This window comes from Biomphalaria glabrata, chromosome 11, assembly GCF_947242115.1.
Source record: "Biomphalaria glabrata chromosome 11, xgBioGlab47.1, whole genome shotgun sequence".
Classification (NCBI taxonomy): domain Eukaryota; kingdom Metazoa; phylum Mollusca; class Gastropoda; family Planorbidae; genus Biomphalaria; species Biomphalaria glabrata.
In genome coordinates, this window is record NC_074721.1 from 9,387,349 (window position 1) to 9,402,264 (window position 14,916).

Sequence of the window (14,916 nt, forward strand, 5' to 3'; positions counted from 1 at the left end):
ATAGATCTAAATGGCGAGTATTTTATGGCTACACTAATTAACCTTGAAGCAAAATTTACAGAATCGAGTATAGCCGATTCAAAAGTTATTCTTAATAATGCTAGAATAGTCCATTATTCGGGTTTGGCGTCTATAATTTCAGAATTAAACTTCACACTCGAGTTATTACCCCTCTATTCATCTTTCCTCAATCCAATGGAAACTCTCTTTTTATTTCCATCTAATCCTTTTGCTTTCGCACAAAACATAAACAACAAACAATGACGTAATATCATATAATATTAGCACATCCTTCCTTTTGAAGTTATTATCACACCCTTCTTTTAAAGTTCTTAAGAGTGATATCTACTAGGAACTTTAACAATTCGTCCACTTCTGGTTGTCTTGACTGGCACAACAAGTTCTCTAGACGTTGGTCTATAACTGTCTGTTTCGTTTGTTCCGACAGTTTGCAGTTCATTGTCTCCATCGAAATCATAGTACCCAGAGATGTCTTCATCGAAACTCTTATTCAAAAAGCGTTGATTTCTTCTCTATGTTTTTCCATCGTTTGTCTTTATGATGTAAGATCTGGGTGCTGAATTGATTTTTTTGTGCGTAAAAAACAGCTTTCACGATAAATAATAGACACAAAACTTTCTAAACAAATATTTTTTCGTCATATGACTAAATAACCAAGATGAGGCATAAGCCAAGCCGAAAAAAAAAAATTCTTTCTAAACAATGTGTTCAATATTGTGTCTAGAGTAGTCTAGACAATGTCGGTTGTCTAAGTGTTAACAGCCTTAGTGAACATTTGACTTGCAGTTTTTCAGAATTAAGGATTATTACTTCATAGTGCCAAACCTCCTGCAAGACGGCAGGGTGTGTTGGCTTGCAGGGTTCAAACCCAGGATAATCGTGGGACAGTCCGGAGCGCATTCCACTCAACCAAGTAGCTATGAGGGCAATAAGAAGACCAAGTCAACGACACATGGATTGAATATGAATGGTAGGCCTACATATATACAAGGTTTTCGGGGCTCGCAAAGACCTTCCTTCAGGGAACAGTACCAGGAAGAGAAGAATGAGGCAGACAGAGAGAAAGCGATGGGAAGACAACATAAAAGAATGGACGGGCCTGCCACTGAAGGAGCCAAGGCAAAAGAAAGAGAGGCATGGAGAAAGATGGTCGACAAATCTTGCATGGTACCCAATTTAAAAGAAAAAAAAAACAACCTAGAAACTATATGGCATTGCAAGACAATGCGATTATAAATTTCGATTCCTTAAAAATTAATTAAGTTTGGATTTAAAATAATTGATGCAATTTCACTCAATATTAAGTAAGGTTTTAAAAAAAGCATTTATCATATTTAACCTGTTTAACTTTGCGACATCACATTCATTCTTTTTTTTTTTTCATTCGCTGTATAACGTATAAAAATAAAACAAAATAAAACATTGGTTTGGGGGAACAATGTCATTGTGTGAGATCCACTGCTCTGAACGCTAGCAGACGATGTTTCGCCCCTCACCGCACTCCCCCTTTCTCGGCCCTCTCCTCTTCACCCCCAAGAAGAAAAAAAAAAGTTCTTTCCTTTTCATTTTTAGGCGGGATTTATATCGAGACTGGCTGAGTTTCCGGATACCTTTGGTCGCTCTCGGTAGTTTTCGGTAAAGCTCGTGTTTCACCGCCATCTTTGAACAGAAGCATCTATGAGAGTAGAAGACCAGACTGTTTCCTTCTTGTTTTCGTGTTTATTTCGAAAGGACTATGCCATGAAAAGTTAAAGGAACATTTGGGTAAGTTACCTGAGTGCTTTGATGTACTTTTCATACAGTTTCACGCAGTATTTAGCACTAGAATTCCTATACACGCACAGGTTCTTGTCCCGGGAGTAGGGCTCCCTATGTTACAGCAGGCTTCGGTGCTTCGCTACGCGAGGCATAGCGTCGAGCGAGGAAAAAAAAATTCCTCCACTCTTTTCTTTGTCGTAGAAAATGCCTACAAATACTTTTCAAAAATTCTTTACATTGGCCTTTAATTTTACCACGCAAACGTTTTGCTTTCCCATTGACCTATTGACTACAAAATATAGCATTGTCACCTGATTGTGTATCTTAATTGACTTAGTTAGGACGTCTAAGAATTTTACAATATAATATTCTAGATCTAGATCTAGAATCTATAAACTATAATAAACATTGAATACTATTTTAGATTCCAGGTGTAGAGTCTTACTAGATTTAGTTACTAGATCTAGATCTAAATAAATCTGTCTAATAATAATAGATCTAGAAAAAAATACTTAAATAGCTCTATTCTAGATTGTCTAGATGATAGATGTATACTCAGTCTCAGTAGTCCTGAGTAGTATAGACTATAGAAAAACTACATTCTTTTAAATTTCAATCTATTTGATCTAGATCTATAGAATCTAGGTAGTAGAGAGTGGATTCTAGATATACTTATAATATATAGACTTTTCACTAGAGACAGTAAAGTTCTGTATAGATTTGCCATATATCTAGGTCTAGTTCTAGTCAATCTAGATTAGATTCTAGAAATCAAGATCTATTTTAGCAGATAAGATAGCTGATAGATCTATCTAGACTCAAGACTGATTGTTTAGAATAGTCTAGATCCAGTCAGTAAATCTAGTCTAGACTGTAGACTCTAGTATTAAAGTATAGTGACAGTCTAGCTAGAAATCTAGTAGATCTATATTAAGTCTAAGACTATATATATATATATAAAATTACAATATATAGAGAAATAGACTTAACTGTCTTAACACTCTTGTCCCTTGACTCTACCTAGTCACCTAGAGTAGATCTAGATCTATATTATAGATCTAGATTCTAGATAGTGTATAGAGTAAAGATCTAGGCATTTTTCTAGGTCAAATCTAGATCTATAGTCTATGTTCTAAGTTTAAATCAAATTACAAAAAAAAAAAAATGTAATATAGATCATTGCATTCTGTAGATCTACATATTAAATTAAAATCTAGATCAATATTTGTGTTCATTGTTCATAACTTTAGGGTTAAGCCTTAAAATACTGAGTTCTAGATCTCATTGCAGATCTCGGCTAAAATACTTATCCCCAATATTAATCTTGTTTTGTTTCTTGTTTACACAACTAAACAGAAAAATGAAATTAGTAGTCTAAATGTCGATTACATGTGATGCATTTTCTGACATAGACTTAGACACAGCATACCCTGATGGCATACCTAATAATAATGCATCATTAAGGCTACTTTACAAACAATGTATGTCTGTTTAAAGTCATAAATAGGCCGGTAGTGTTTGAATTATTTAAAATAATGCAATAAAAGTTTGGGGTTATGGGTTTAACAAACTAATTAAATTAAAAAAAAAATTGGTTATCTGTTAATTATATTTCTTATCTCTTGACTTCTTATGGCCAATTTATTGACATTAACAATTTCATTATTTAGCTTTATTATTTCCTACTTTTAGATATCTATAGATTGTGTAGCATATAAATGTCAAATAGATATAGTTATTTTTAAATTAATTTTTTTTTTATGAATAAAAAATTTTGCAATAAAAAAAAATATGGATGAAAAAAGATTGTCGTTTGTTGTAGCTTATTAAAGTTTAATGTCCAAAATATAATGAACTAAAAAAAATGGTACTTTGTATGTCAAAACATCCATATTCACATTTTATCAGCTATGGCATTCGGTCTGTGATGAGTGTTGGAAGTTAAAACTCTAACCAGTTACATCCTGGCTATCTTGAATATTTTGTTAAGTAATATTTGACATTATCAAATAGACATTAAATCTGTAAGCTTGAGACAAGATGTTCTTTAAATGTTATTTCATGTTTCATCGCTATTTCTCAATCATTGAATGTTAATAATGTCTTAGAACTTCACCCCTAGTGAACATAACAAGCTTCTTCTCTTCACCACTAATAAAAGTTCATTGTGTTAGTTTTCCACACAGGATCTTAAACTATTCGAACAATTTACACATAAGATTTTATTTTTTTTTACCTGGCATGGAAAGATGCTTACATTTGTAATTATATCTAGTCACTTGTTTAAAAGGAAATGTTAGACAAATAATGAACTCTTTGATTTGGTAGTCATTAAATTTCATGCATTTTAATTTATAAATGTGTAAGCTAACTAGTAACTGAAAATAATTGTACACATTTGTCTATTACTTAAATGTTCATATTTAATCAAGATCTAATGACATCCATCCTGGCTTTATAAATAATAGTCATCTAAAAAAAAAATCAGTGGGTAATTATATTATACTGACCATTAAATAGACTTTAGAAAGTAATGATAGCTGTTTTTTTTTTTTTTAAATATTTCAAGAGTGTATGGAAACATAATTTATTTAGCATAAAGTTCTCAGCAACAAGTTAAACTCAAAGCTCCTTGTTCTGATGCAAGGGAGGAGAGACAGCGTGCACAATGTAGAGACTAAACTTTGTTTTCAGAGCTGATGTATTGAAAGATGATATCACAAAGATTTATCTATTAAAGAAGAAAAAAAAGGGACCAAGTCACTTGAGTGTATTCTGATCTTGCAGTCTTTTGTCTCAGATTTATTCAGAGTCTGTAAGAATTGTCAAACATGTTTCACTCTTCTTAACAAATACACATTTTTTTTTTTGTGTGTATTAACTTAATGAGGTAATGAGATGTCTATATTGGCTCTGTACTGATTCTATTATATTGTATTTCTCTTGCAATACAGTCCAGCACTTTTTTTTTTTCCAATCCCATCACTTTTTGCCTGAATGAGAATGAACTCAAAATAGATTCCATTAGAGTGTACATAAATTTTTTTTTTTTCTATGTATAACTTTGATTTTCCCTTTTCCCCCATGTGAATCTGATCTACAATTGTACAATTTAAACAATCATTTCTTCTCAAGGAAACATAAGCCAAAAATAAAAACATTCAAACAGCAAACAAAAAAACTCAACAACCAAGAACTAACAAATCACTGCTGTTTTTTTTTTTTTTGTTTTTTTGTTTTTATGGTGAACTTCCAGATAATCTTTGTGTGATTGGGTTCCATTTGTTACAGAACTGCTTCCTGGGTACGATTTATTGGGGAAGGGGGGGGGGAGGTCAGGGAAGCTGAGAGCTCCAATGTATGAAATATTGTTCCTGTGTGGAAATTGCTTTGACCTTTTGACAGAATAAATAGTTGGTGGTGAGAGCTTTTTTTTTTTTTTGCAAGCTCTTATGAGATGAATTATGTGTACAACGGGAGGGTTTGTTGTTTTGTTTTTCATCTAAAAATAGCTATGAAGGTGGCTCTGTGAGTTTTTTTTTTCTTTTAAATATTTATAGTGTTTTTTTTTTTTATTCTATATTCTGGTTGTAAGAATTTTGAAGAGAAGCTACTTTTGTTTATTTCAAGTTTAATCATTTCTTTTCTTAATATCTTTAAAGTTTAACTTTAATTCTTTTTGCGAATTTTACGTACAAAAATATAACAAGAACGCACAAAATAAAAAAAACAACGATGTAGAGTTTAGCTTTAAGAGAAGTTGTGATTAAAACAGCCTCATTTTAGCACATATTCCACTCTCCATTGATACACAAACTAGGGTCCGCGGGCCATATCCTGCCCAGAGTGTCACGTGTAGTCACGAAAGATCACCTCCATTGGACTCAGCAGTTTTTGAGATGATGTTGCCCCCATGACACTTGCTTTGGAAATTGATATGGTCCTAAAACTGAAAGGGTTTGCTACCACTGAAATACTCTATATAGTTGACTGTACGCTCGGTATTTCCCTTTAAAATCGAGAGCTTAATGTTGTTATTGATCTTTTCATTAGGACCCTGAAGCCCCCCCCCCCCTTTATTTGATACAATTTATCGTCAAAGCTGTGGTCTTCACCCCCCCCCCCCCCCCGGTCCCCATGCCCCCAGTCAATGTGTCATCTGGCAATAAAGAACCAATTAGGTTCGGCAATAATGAGTCCAAATTGTATTTTCAAACGATGCAGCAGTCAATTTAAAACTCGCCGGCTGCTCGGGTCGGATCAATTGATTATGAGACGACTTCAATTATTTTAATCTTCTTACAGGCTCCAATCAATTATTTCTACAAGTATCTCTCCCTGCTCGCCACGACTCGAACATTTAATGCCTACTTTAAAATGTGGAGGGTGAAGCGAGGGTGGGGTGATTTTTTTTTATTGTTATCGACTTCGTGGAATAAGATGAGCCAAGAAAATATTAAAAAGTCGAAATAATTTTTTTACAGTTGTGTTCATTAGCTTGTTTCCGAAAAAATCGAAGGATTGTTATATAATAACCAAATTCACCTATAACATGTAGCTTTTACTGCTGCGTGAAATAGTAACAATATAAGAAACTATGTTTCACCTATCCCTTAGTCCGTTGAACCGTTGGAGCACCATGCAAGATTCGTCGACCTTCTTTCTCCATTCCTCTGTCCTTTGCATTAGTTAGAACCTCTTTCAATGGCTGGCTCGTCCATTCTTTTATGTTGTCTTCCCATCGCTATCTCTGTCTGCCTCTTTTTCTTGATCTAAAGGAAGGTCTTTGCGAAAAAATATGTTTATATTTTCTTATCATCAGCAATATCTATAGCGTTAGATGTTGGTCTTGAAGTGTAATTGGGTCGGGGGGGGATGTCTTTGTTCTTGGTATGCATCAGTTTTCAAGGACTCTTGTCGTTGGATGATAGTTGATCGCTTCCTGTCCTTGTCTTTAAAGATTAGATGTCGAAGTATACATGGAAGGTTGTGGGGGGGGGGGGGGAGGGCAGACGCAATATAATTCATTGGCATGATACTTTTGTTCACTTTGCTGGCCTGTCGTTTTACTTGGGGAGATTAGTGTTGCCAAGACTCATTCACGAGCTAGGTCCACTTTTTTTTTTTAAAGTTGTTCTGGTTTATTTTACCATATCATAGATAGATCTAGGATATCGAGTGTATTTTGATCCTGATTCCACCCGTCGCCTTCACATGGAATACCTTACCCAGATCGTGCATGAGGCATTTGGGTTTGAGCTTACGCCGTGTCACTTAGCAGGTGGAGAACTCTACTCCTCAGTTGTAATCCATCGTTACGTCTTGTCGTGATTTTTTTTTGTTAACTAATTTTACGAGTGGTGGATAAATGACACTGTCGGCTGGTTATGAGTTAAACATTCAAGTTATGCATTATGCGTTTAGATTTCGCCATAAGTAGACACATTGGATATAGAAGCGGTTACGAGCACATTGCTGTGGGGCACTAGTGCAGGACACACAGAAAGTCTCTGGTTATTCACTGCGCCAGAACTCGTCCCCGGACGTCTTGACAGAAATGTTGCTTCTGGAAAAGGCTTTGGGGCGAGAGGTCGACGTGTTGAGTTACATCAGTTCAATCAAAAATTTTCAGCGCGAGTCGCTCAGAATATTTTTTCACCAACTAATTGTGAATATCTTCAATCACTGACTACATTGCGGTGACGCTCTTCGGTGTGTTTTGTCTTGTCTTATAAATTACAGACGTTACTTGAAAAGAAGATAATTACGTCCCACGCGTATCCATGTACCCATCTAGTCGTATATATGTTAAACTCTGCTAAATCCTTGGCTGATACCGGCAACCTGTTTCATGCTCTGTCCAATTCATTACATTTTCGTCGTTTTGTGTGGGTTTGATATGGCCGGTCCTGAAACTTTAAATTAAATAAAGTGTGCACCTCATTGCCGTGGTCTTCCAGCCGACTTAGACGTTGAATGAGACATCTCAAGGAAAACGTTAGCATACCCATGCATCTGTTTACTTGACCTTGTATGTATCTCGATCTAGAAACTTAGTCTTACAGCAGCGGTTTATAGGATGGAGGTCTGAATGCAAAAAAAAAAAATACCATTCCTTCTGATTGCCAATGATTGAATCAATAGGTACAGACTGCTGCGTTACATTTGTTAAAAGCCCGTCTCGGGGTAGGACTGCACTGATATACAAAGTAAATTGAACATAATCAGGTTCCGACCATAAACCTGTTGATCTTGTCAGCAGCGGTCAGGATCACATACAGGTGACAGTAATTGCTGGATGTCTCGCGGTGTGCGTCCCTCAGATTAAAACTGCGTTTTATCGTAATGTAATACAAACACAGGTCTGTTGGCCTCCCCCCCAACCCCAGTGTCTTCCCTTCTCTTAGACTCGACTGTCTCTGGAACTCGTTGCTTTATGGCATTTTCTTGTTGAACTTTCTGGTTTCAATAGCGAGTATCGTCTCCACCTTTTTTCACCCTGTTTTTTTTTAAATCTCGATACGAGACTATATCACTGTATGGTGTTTAAACACCGATTCTGTTGTTAAATTATCGATTCTAAGACCTAATGATTACTTATTGTAATAGTCAACTAAAAGTCACGACTCTTAAAGAAAAAAAAAGGGGGGGGGGTGTTCATTCATCAATCACGATAACATTTTACATTAATGTTGTAATACTAACCGTATTCTTGATGGCGTGCTGCTAAAAGTGTTCGGTTAGTGAGTACCACATACAGAGTGATTAATGAAATATATTTTTTTTTGTTACTTGTCATTTGTTATTTGGTTACTCGAACTGTCACAGCGCCCCTACGACGAAAGTCAAGGGACAGATGAGAGAGGAATGTTGTGTCTTGGATTTTTTTTAAATATTATTTTTTTAATCGTTTTATAAATTACTGCTACTAAGACTTTCAGAATTCAGATTATTACAAACTTACCTGCTGGAAGTCAGGGGATGGAGGCGGACATTTGAGAGGACAACCCAGAGGGTATACCGCACGACCAGGAAGCCACCTAAGTCGTACCTTTTTAATTAAAAAAAAAAGCAAACGCTAATGTCTCTTACAATAAGAAAAAATATTTCTATGAAGATTTATTTTATTCTTACACCGTTAGTTTAATTACATTAAGTTTTTAAAAAATATACGGCACATGCATAATGGATCATTATTTCATCATCAATGGACGAATTTGTAAAATCTACTTGATACAGCAACCAAATGATATACCGACTTCCCAATACGTTCTATAAAATGTAGATTTTTTTATCCTTGTGTATGTACTCTAGATGCAAATCAGTTATATTCACTGAGAGTTAATGGCGTTTGAAGATAATTATAAAATACATTTTTTTTAAAGCGACTGTCGTTGTTAATGCACTGCATTGTTTTTATAATCATTAAGTTTAAGTTCTGCCTAAACATGTGTGCTGTTACTTTTGGTTTTAATCCTGGAAATCCTTTACCGAAATATTCAAATCTCTTGTTACCATTCAGACAACGGTAGGCCTATCTATATATCATGCTATTCTCAACTTTGCCATTTGCCGAATTTTATTTTTTTTTCGGAAACGTTGGGGGTTTATCCGGAGTGGGAAGGGGGTCATATTTTTTTTTTACCTTTTCATATCCCCCTTTTAGCCCCCATTCCCTCTGCCTTCATACACCTCCATACCCTGTCAAGGGAAAAAAAAAAGCACGAAATAGTCGAGCTTCGCGCAGCTGGGTTTTATTACTCACTTGTAGGCAAAGGAGATGGTTAGATGAGCTCACACTCCACAGTGAAGTTTGAGGCATTTCTCTCTCTCTCTCTGTTTGAATGTAGGTCATGACACTTCCCCCGCCCCCCTCTTCCATTCAAATATTTTTGATGATTTATAGAAGACGTTGTTTACGGAACGATTCTTTTCGGTTATATTTGTGATTTATAAATTGATAAGATTTTTTTTCTAAGCGGAAAGTTGGCATATGGGGCGTGATGGCCGAGTGGAAAAGCGCTTGGCTTCCGTACCGAGCGGTCTTAAGTTCGAATTACGGCGAAGACTGGACTCTTATTCGGTATTTCTAGGACCCCCACCCCCCTTGACTCCAACCAACTCTAGTGTTACCTGACCTACGTTGAAGAAAAAAGTCGTTGGTGGTAGTGCGTGGCTTTACAGCAATAGATTGCAAGATCTGAAAGGCATACGAGATGTTGATTCGCCATTCTCGTCTAACTCATTACGTTCCAGGCGTGTTAATGACGGGAATACAACAACTGGTCCATGCGTATAGAACTATCAACTATCGCTTGTTATAATTTCCATGTAGCCACTAAGGAAATGGTTTTATTTTGTTATTTTCACTCTCCTAAGAAAGGCGAACAAACCTTGCCATTGATTTTCTGTTCTCTCGCTATTTCGTAAGTCTTGCTACATGGCCTGCCTTGCTTGCATCATCCATTCCCATGACTGTATAACTCCCCGTAAGGTCCTTCAATATGCATTTAGACGCATGGGCATGCCCGTGTATCCCTACAGAGAGAGAGAGAGAGAGAGATCTTCTTAAAAGTGCACGGATCGCATTAGAATTTCTGAACATAAAACCTACAGTCAAGTCTGTTACATCGATCCTCTAAGTATTCTTTTTTGTTTACAATATTGTATATTTGCACAATAAACTAAACAACGCTAACTTGAACTCTACCGTTGCCAGCTGAATAATACACACACAAAAAAAAAGAGATTTATTGAGTGCTAAAAGTCGGAAGAGATTAGAAAAGATTCGGCAGTGCTACAAAGTCGATGCCTTTGGGTCATTGAAATATTACCATACCACCAGGTGTCGGCAAAGGTTATTAGGCTACTTGTGGTAGATGAATAAAAAGACTTACTGTTTTCTCAGTTATACATATTCCTAGTTTCTTTAGATTAAAAAAAAAGCGATGCGTCTTCGTGTAAAGATTGTTTTATACAAATATTCAAGACATTAAATTAGAGTGAACATCGTTAAAGATACATTATATTCAAAACGGCGCTTTGTCTTAGAGTTATAATTGAAAAGGGTCATGGGTTCAAATTGAAAGAGAGCAAAACGTATGCTAATATTTGGGGGTAAATGACTCGTATTATAAAAAGTGAAAGTTACTTGGAATCCCTATAATAATTACGGTATTCGAACACCGGACCGTCGTATCGTAATCGGCAGCGCACCCTCGTCTCATTCATTGTAGAGGACGCACTTTCCTAAACCGTTTTTTTTTTTTAACACTCCTTGCTAGTAACGTGCGAGTCACTTTTTTTTTGTGTGTTTTGTGGCCATCTTATCGTAGATCTTGGACAAGTTGACTTCCTCTAGCGGACACGCGATTATTGTAGCGTACGAGAGAGACAGAGAGAGGGGGCTACTCCTCTAAACTGGACACGCGATGTCTGTGCCCCTCTCGCCCCCCAGCCTATCTTTCTTTCCACCCCTCTTCATTCCCGCGAGCGCTTGGAAGAAAAGAGCCTCTAATGGCCCTCGCTTTGCCTGGGCGGCGGTCAGTTCGCACTCGGCATGAGCTGTCCGGTCCGAACAGATTATAATGATGAGTTACTACAAGCCTAATGCCTATTTACTTTTTTTTTTCCCTCCCGGGAGTTTATGGTTGGTTAAGCACGCGGCTGTTCTATATCGCGCCGCCTTTGTCCTGATTCTCCAGCATAGGCTCCCCCCGTCCTCAATCTTAAACCATCCCCTCCCTTCCCGACCAGGTAAGCCAGTGAAGAGGACTTGGCTGTGTTTTTTTGGGGGGAGGGATAGGCTCGTGCTAACTCGTGAAAAAAAAAGAAGCAGAAAAAAAAAGGGGGGGGGGATGAATCATGACATTGAATGCCTTGTGACCCCGTTTCGTTAGTTCAATCCCGACCAGTTGATGTTAACTTTGTGTGTGTGTATATATACTTACCTCCCGTTGGCCTCCCACGCATTCGGTCCTTCGCCATGTCCCTCGACGTTTTTTTTTTATAACTATCTTATCCAAATCCAAGTACTTTGACTATAAAAATTAATAGTTGATAGGGAATGTGGAGTTATCTGAAATGACCACACCATTCTTGTCCTCCCCCCCCCCCCCCCCGTTTTACGTTGAAACGTTTTGGAAGGGATCGGCTTGGCACGCCTGGAATTTTTGGCCAACCTTTTTGGTCGCAACGATGTTGACCATTGGGTTAGCCATTGTCCAGGAGAGAGCACATGACACGACACTTCACACCGAGTTTCCTCAATATCTCACATCAACAACTACACCGTCATCCGGTCAAGTGTCCAGAACTTGAAACTGGACATGGTCTCTTTTTGTAAAAAAAAAAAAAAGTACTCTATTTTACTCTGGGATCAGATCATTTCTTTATTTCCGTCGTTAATCCTTACGATACGTTCTAGTAGCGCTACTACCCGTGTTTCAATGGATTCATTGCCAGGTACGTTGTGTCTGCTGCACGAACCTTTTTTAACTTGTGGATGGATCGCAGCGGCTTGCATTTTAAAGTGTGTCAACTCCTAGTGGGAGATAGAAGCGCACGGAAAGAAACAAACCGAAAAGGCTTCTCGTGTCTTCTTGGGGGCTAAAAGAAACGTTTTAAAGTCTTCCTATTTCTGGTGTTGAAAGGGGGTGGGGAGTACTTTCAAACTTTAAAAACAAATTGTGTCTACTCTTCGCCGTTGGGATTTATTTGTCTTAAGGCACATTCTGTTACAGTCGTCTTGAACCATCCTGTTATGCTTTGAGCGCTAAGAGTATTTGATGTCTCAAATGTCGTAGTTTAAAATTTAGCCAAATTTAAGTTATTTTCTTCTTATACTTTGAACAATTAAAACGGTCAAACTAGTTTTCCCAGTGTGGCCAACGAGCTCGCAATTCTTTTCCCAACGATATAATTTCTAATTTCTAAGAAAATCGTAAGAGACCTTTTCGAGAACCGTTTCCACACATCCATTAGGAATGTGCGACCTGAATAGAGGTATTGTAAGAAAAAAAAAGTGCGTTCAACGTTGGCGTCTTTCTGATTTGCATGTTTAGCACTTAAACACATATATAACCCATACGACATGCTGGTTGTTTGACAGCAGACAATATCGTAAGGGAGATGTCCAAGTCAAATTCAGACTACAACCTTTAGCTGGTCAGTAAAAAGTTATATTTTAATTTCGCTATTGTGGGGCATCACAAGAGAATGCTGACCATGTCCTTCAAAGCTAGCATACTAGATCAAGACTCTGGCCCCAAAACCCTCATATACACCAAAAACTAGACGAAGAACTGCCTGATCTGGAAACCACTTCGCGGTTGATCTCAGATATAGGATTACTGATCTGAACTCTCCGACATGTAAAATGAGAACGAAGAAGAAGAATTTCGGTATTGGGGCTGGGGGAATTCGTTTATCAAGATTCTTTCTTTTAAAGGGGCCATTCTTCCCATCTGCAGTGTTTTTTTTTTTTTTTTTTTTTTTGTATTCAGCCTATAAAAGTAAAGATTGATTCGTCTTGCGGAGTACTATCTCGTGCTATCTCCCGTTATATTGTCTTAATCTCGGCCATGGCGTTAACGTGTCTCTTACTGATGTTCTATTTAGGCATGTCACTTTTTTTGTTCTCTAGAACATTGCCTCCCTTCATTTTTGTTGCCCTGTGTTGGATCTAGACACAGCGGTCTCTCCACTTATTTCGGCGCCTTCCACCCGGACACGCCCCTGTAGGACTGGTGCATGAGCACGGGGTTCATCTTGATGTATGTCGTGGTCTCTTGGGTCAGGTGCCTACGTCCATCCACTCGGTAGGCCAGTGATTAGTGACATCAGGTACAGAATCTGACACATTCTTCTTAAACGACGACCTCCTTCTGACCCTCCTTTCCTCACTCGGTTCCTGACAGTATGCGGACTTGATCTCATTCAGTTTCATTCCCAGCTGTTAGTCTGGTATACCGTCTTTATTATAGAGGTTGTGATCATCCATAAAATTTAGTAGATATTCATAGAAGTATCACATAGATTTTTTATATCATTTTACACGTTCCATTTTTCTTGTACCTCAGTTCATTGGAACTGAAATTCAAAATTATGGCATTCTACATTTTGATCAACAGAAATCATACGACTTTAAACAGTTTTTTTTATAACATACTAGCCTGGCATTACCCGCAGTCTGCGGGTCTAAGTGTGTGTTTACTAATGTAGTGGATTGGATTTAGATGTATGTTAAACTTAGCTAATGATCCTTTCAAGTTTCTTCTCTTTCGCTACGAAAATGGGTTTACCCGAAGCCGATACATACATATCTATTAAAACGAAAAGAGCGATAGCTTTGTTAAATGAATGGGATTATTAAGTAGACAATTAAACGAAATAATTTTTAGTACCGGTACGCGATTCATGAATGAATATAGGCCTATCTCAACTCGGCTTCGCAGCTTTCATAAACGAATGTAGTCTATTAAAAATGCTTTAGAAAACCAAATTTGAATGTTAATTTGATCAAAATATGAAATGAATGGACTATATTTAGTATGTTCATGTGTTAAAGTATAAAACTTTCTGTGCGAAGAGAAGTTTTATCATCCTAGAGATAAATTAGAGTTTTAGATCTAAGGATGGAAAGAAACATTACGGTATTGTCTAATGAAAGAATGTTCGTCAGGAAATCTGTAGTCACAGATATAAGGAACTAATTTATGTAAAAAATGGTTTTGAAACACAAATTTGAAAGTTAATTTTATTATCTAATGAAATCAATGGACCTTCTTTTGTATTTTCATGTGTCAAAGTAAAAAACTATCTGCGCAAAGTGTATTTCTTAAAATTAGATCTAGATCTAAATCCTTTCAATCTTTTCTCATGTCAACATTGTAAACATGGCCTAGATCCATAAAATACTATAGCTGTAATAGAGTCGGACAACTTTTTTTTTTTTTGAGGGTCTTAAGTTTGTTTTAGGGCTACAATACATACACTACGGTCTAAGTTGGTACCCAAGAAACATTCCTGCCAAGTTTTATCAAGATTGGTCAAGCGGTTTTGATGTCTATAAGTCACATACATACACCTCACATTCTACTTTATAGTATAGAAGATTTTTGAGTTGTTCATGTGCAA

The 14,916-nt window shown here is 36.9% G+C and overlaps 1 protein-coding gene across 1 annotated transcript in view; it reads left to right on the forward strand.

The window, feature by feature from the left end:
* Positions 1–1,626: 1,626 nt before the first annotated feature.
* LOC106054769 (uncharacterized) overlaps positions 1,627–14,916 on the forward strand; it is a 61,895-nt gene continuing 48,605 nt past the window's right edge. The window contains exon 1 of the mRNA XM_013210781.2: positions 1,627–1,785. The gene's annotated coding sequence lies outside the window, so the exon portion shown is untranslated. The remainder of the gene's footprint in view (positions 1,786–14,916) is intronic.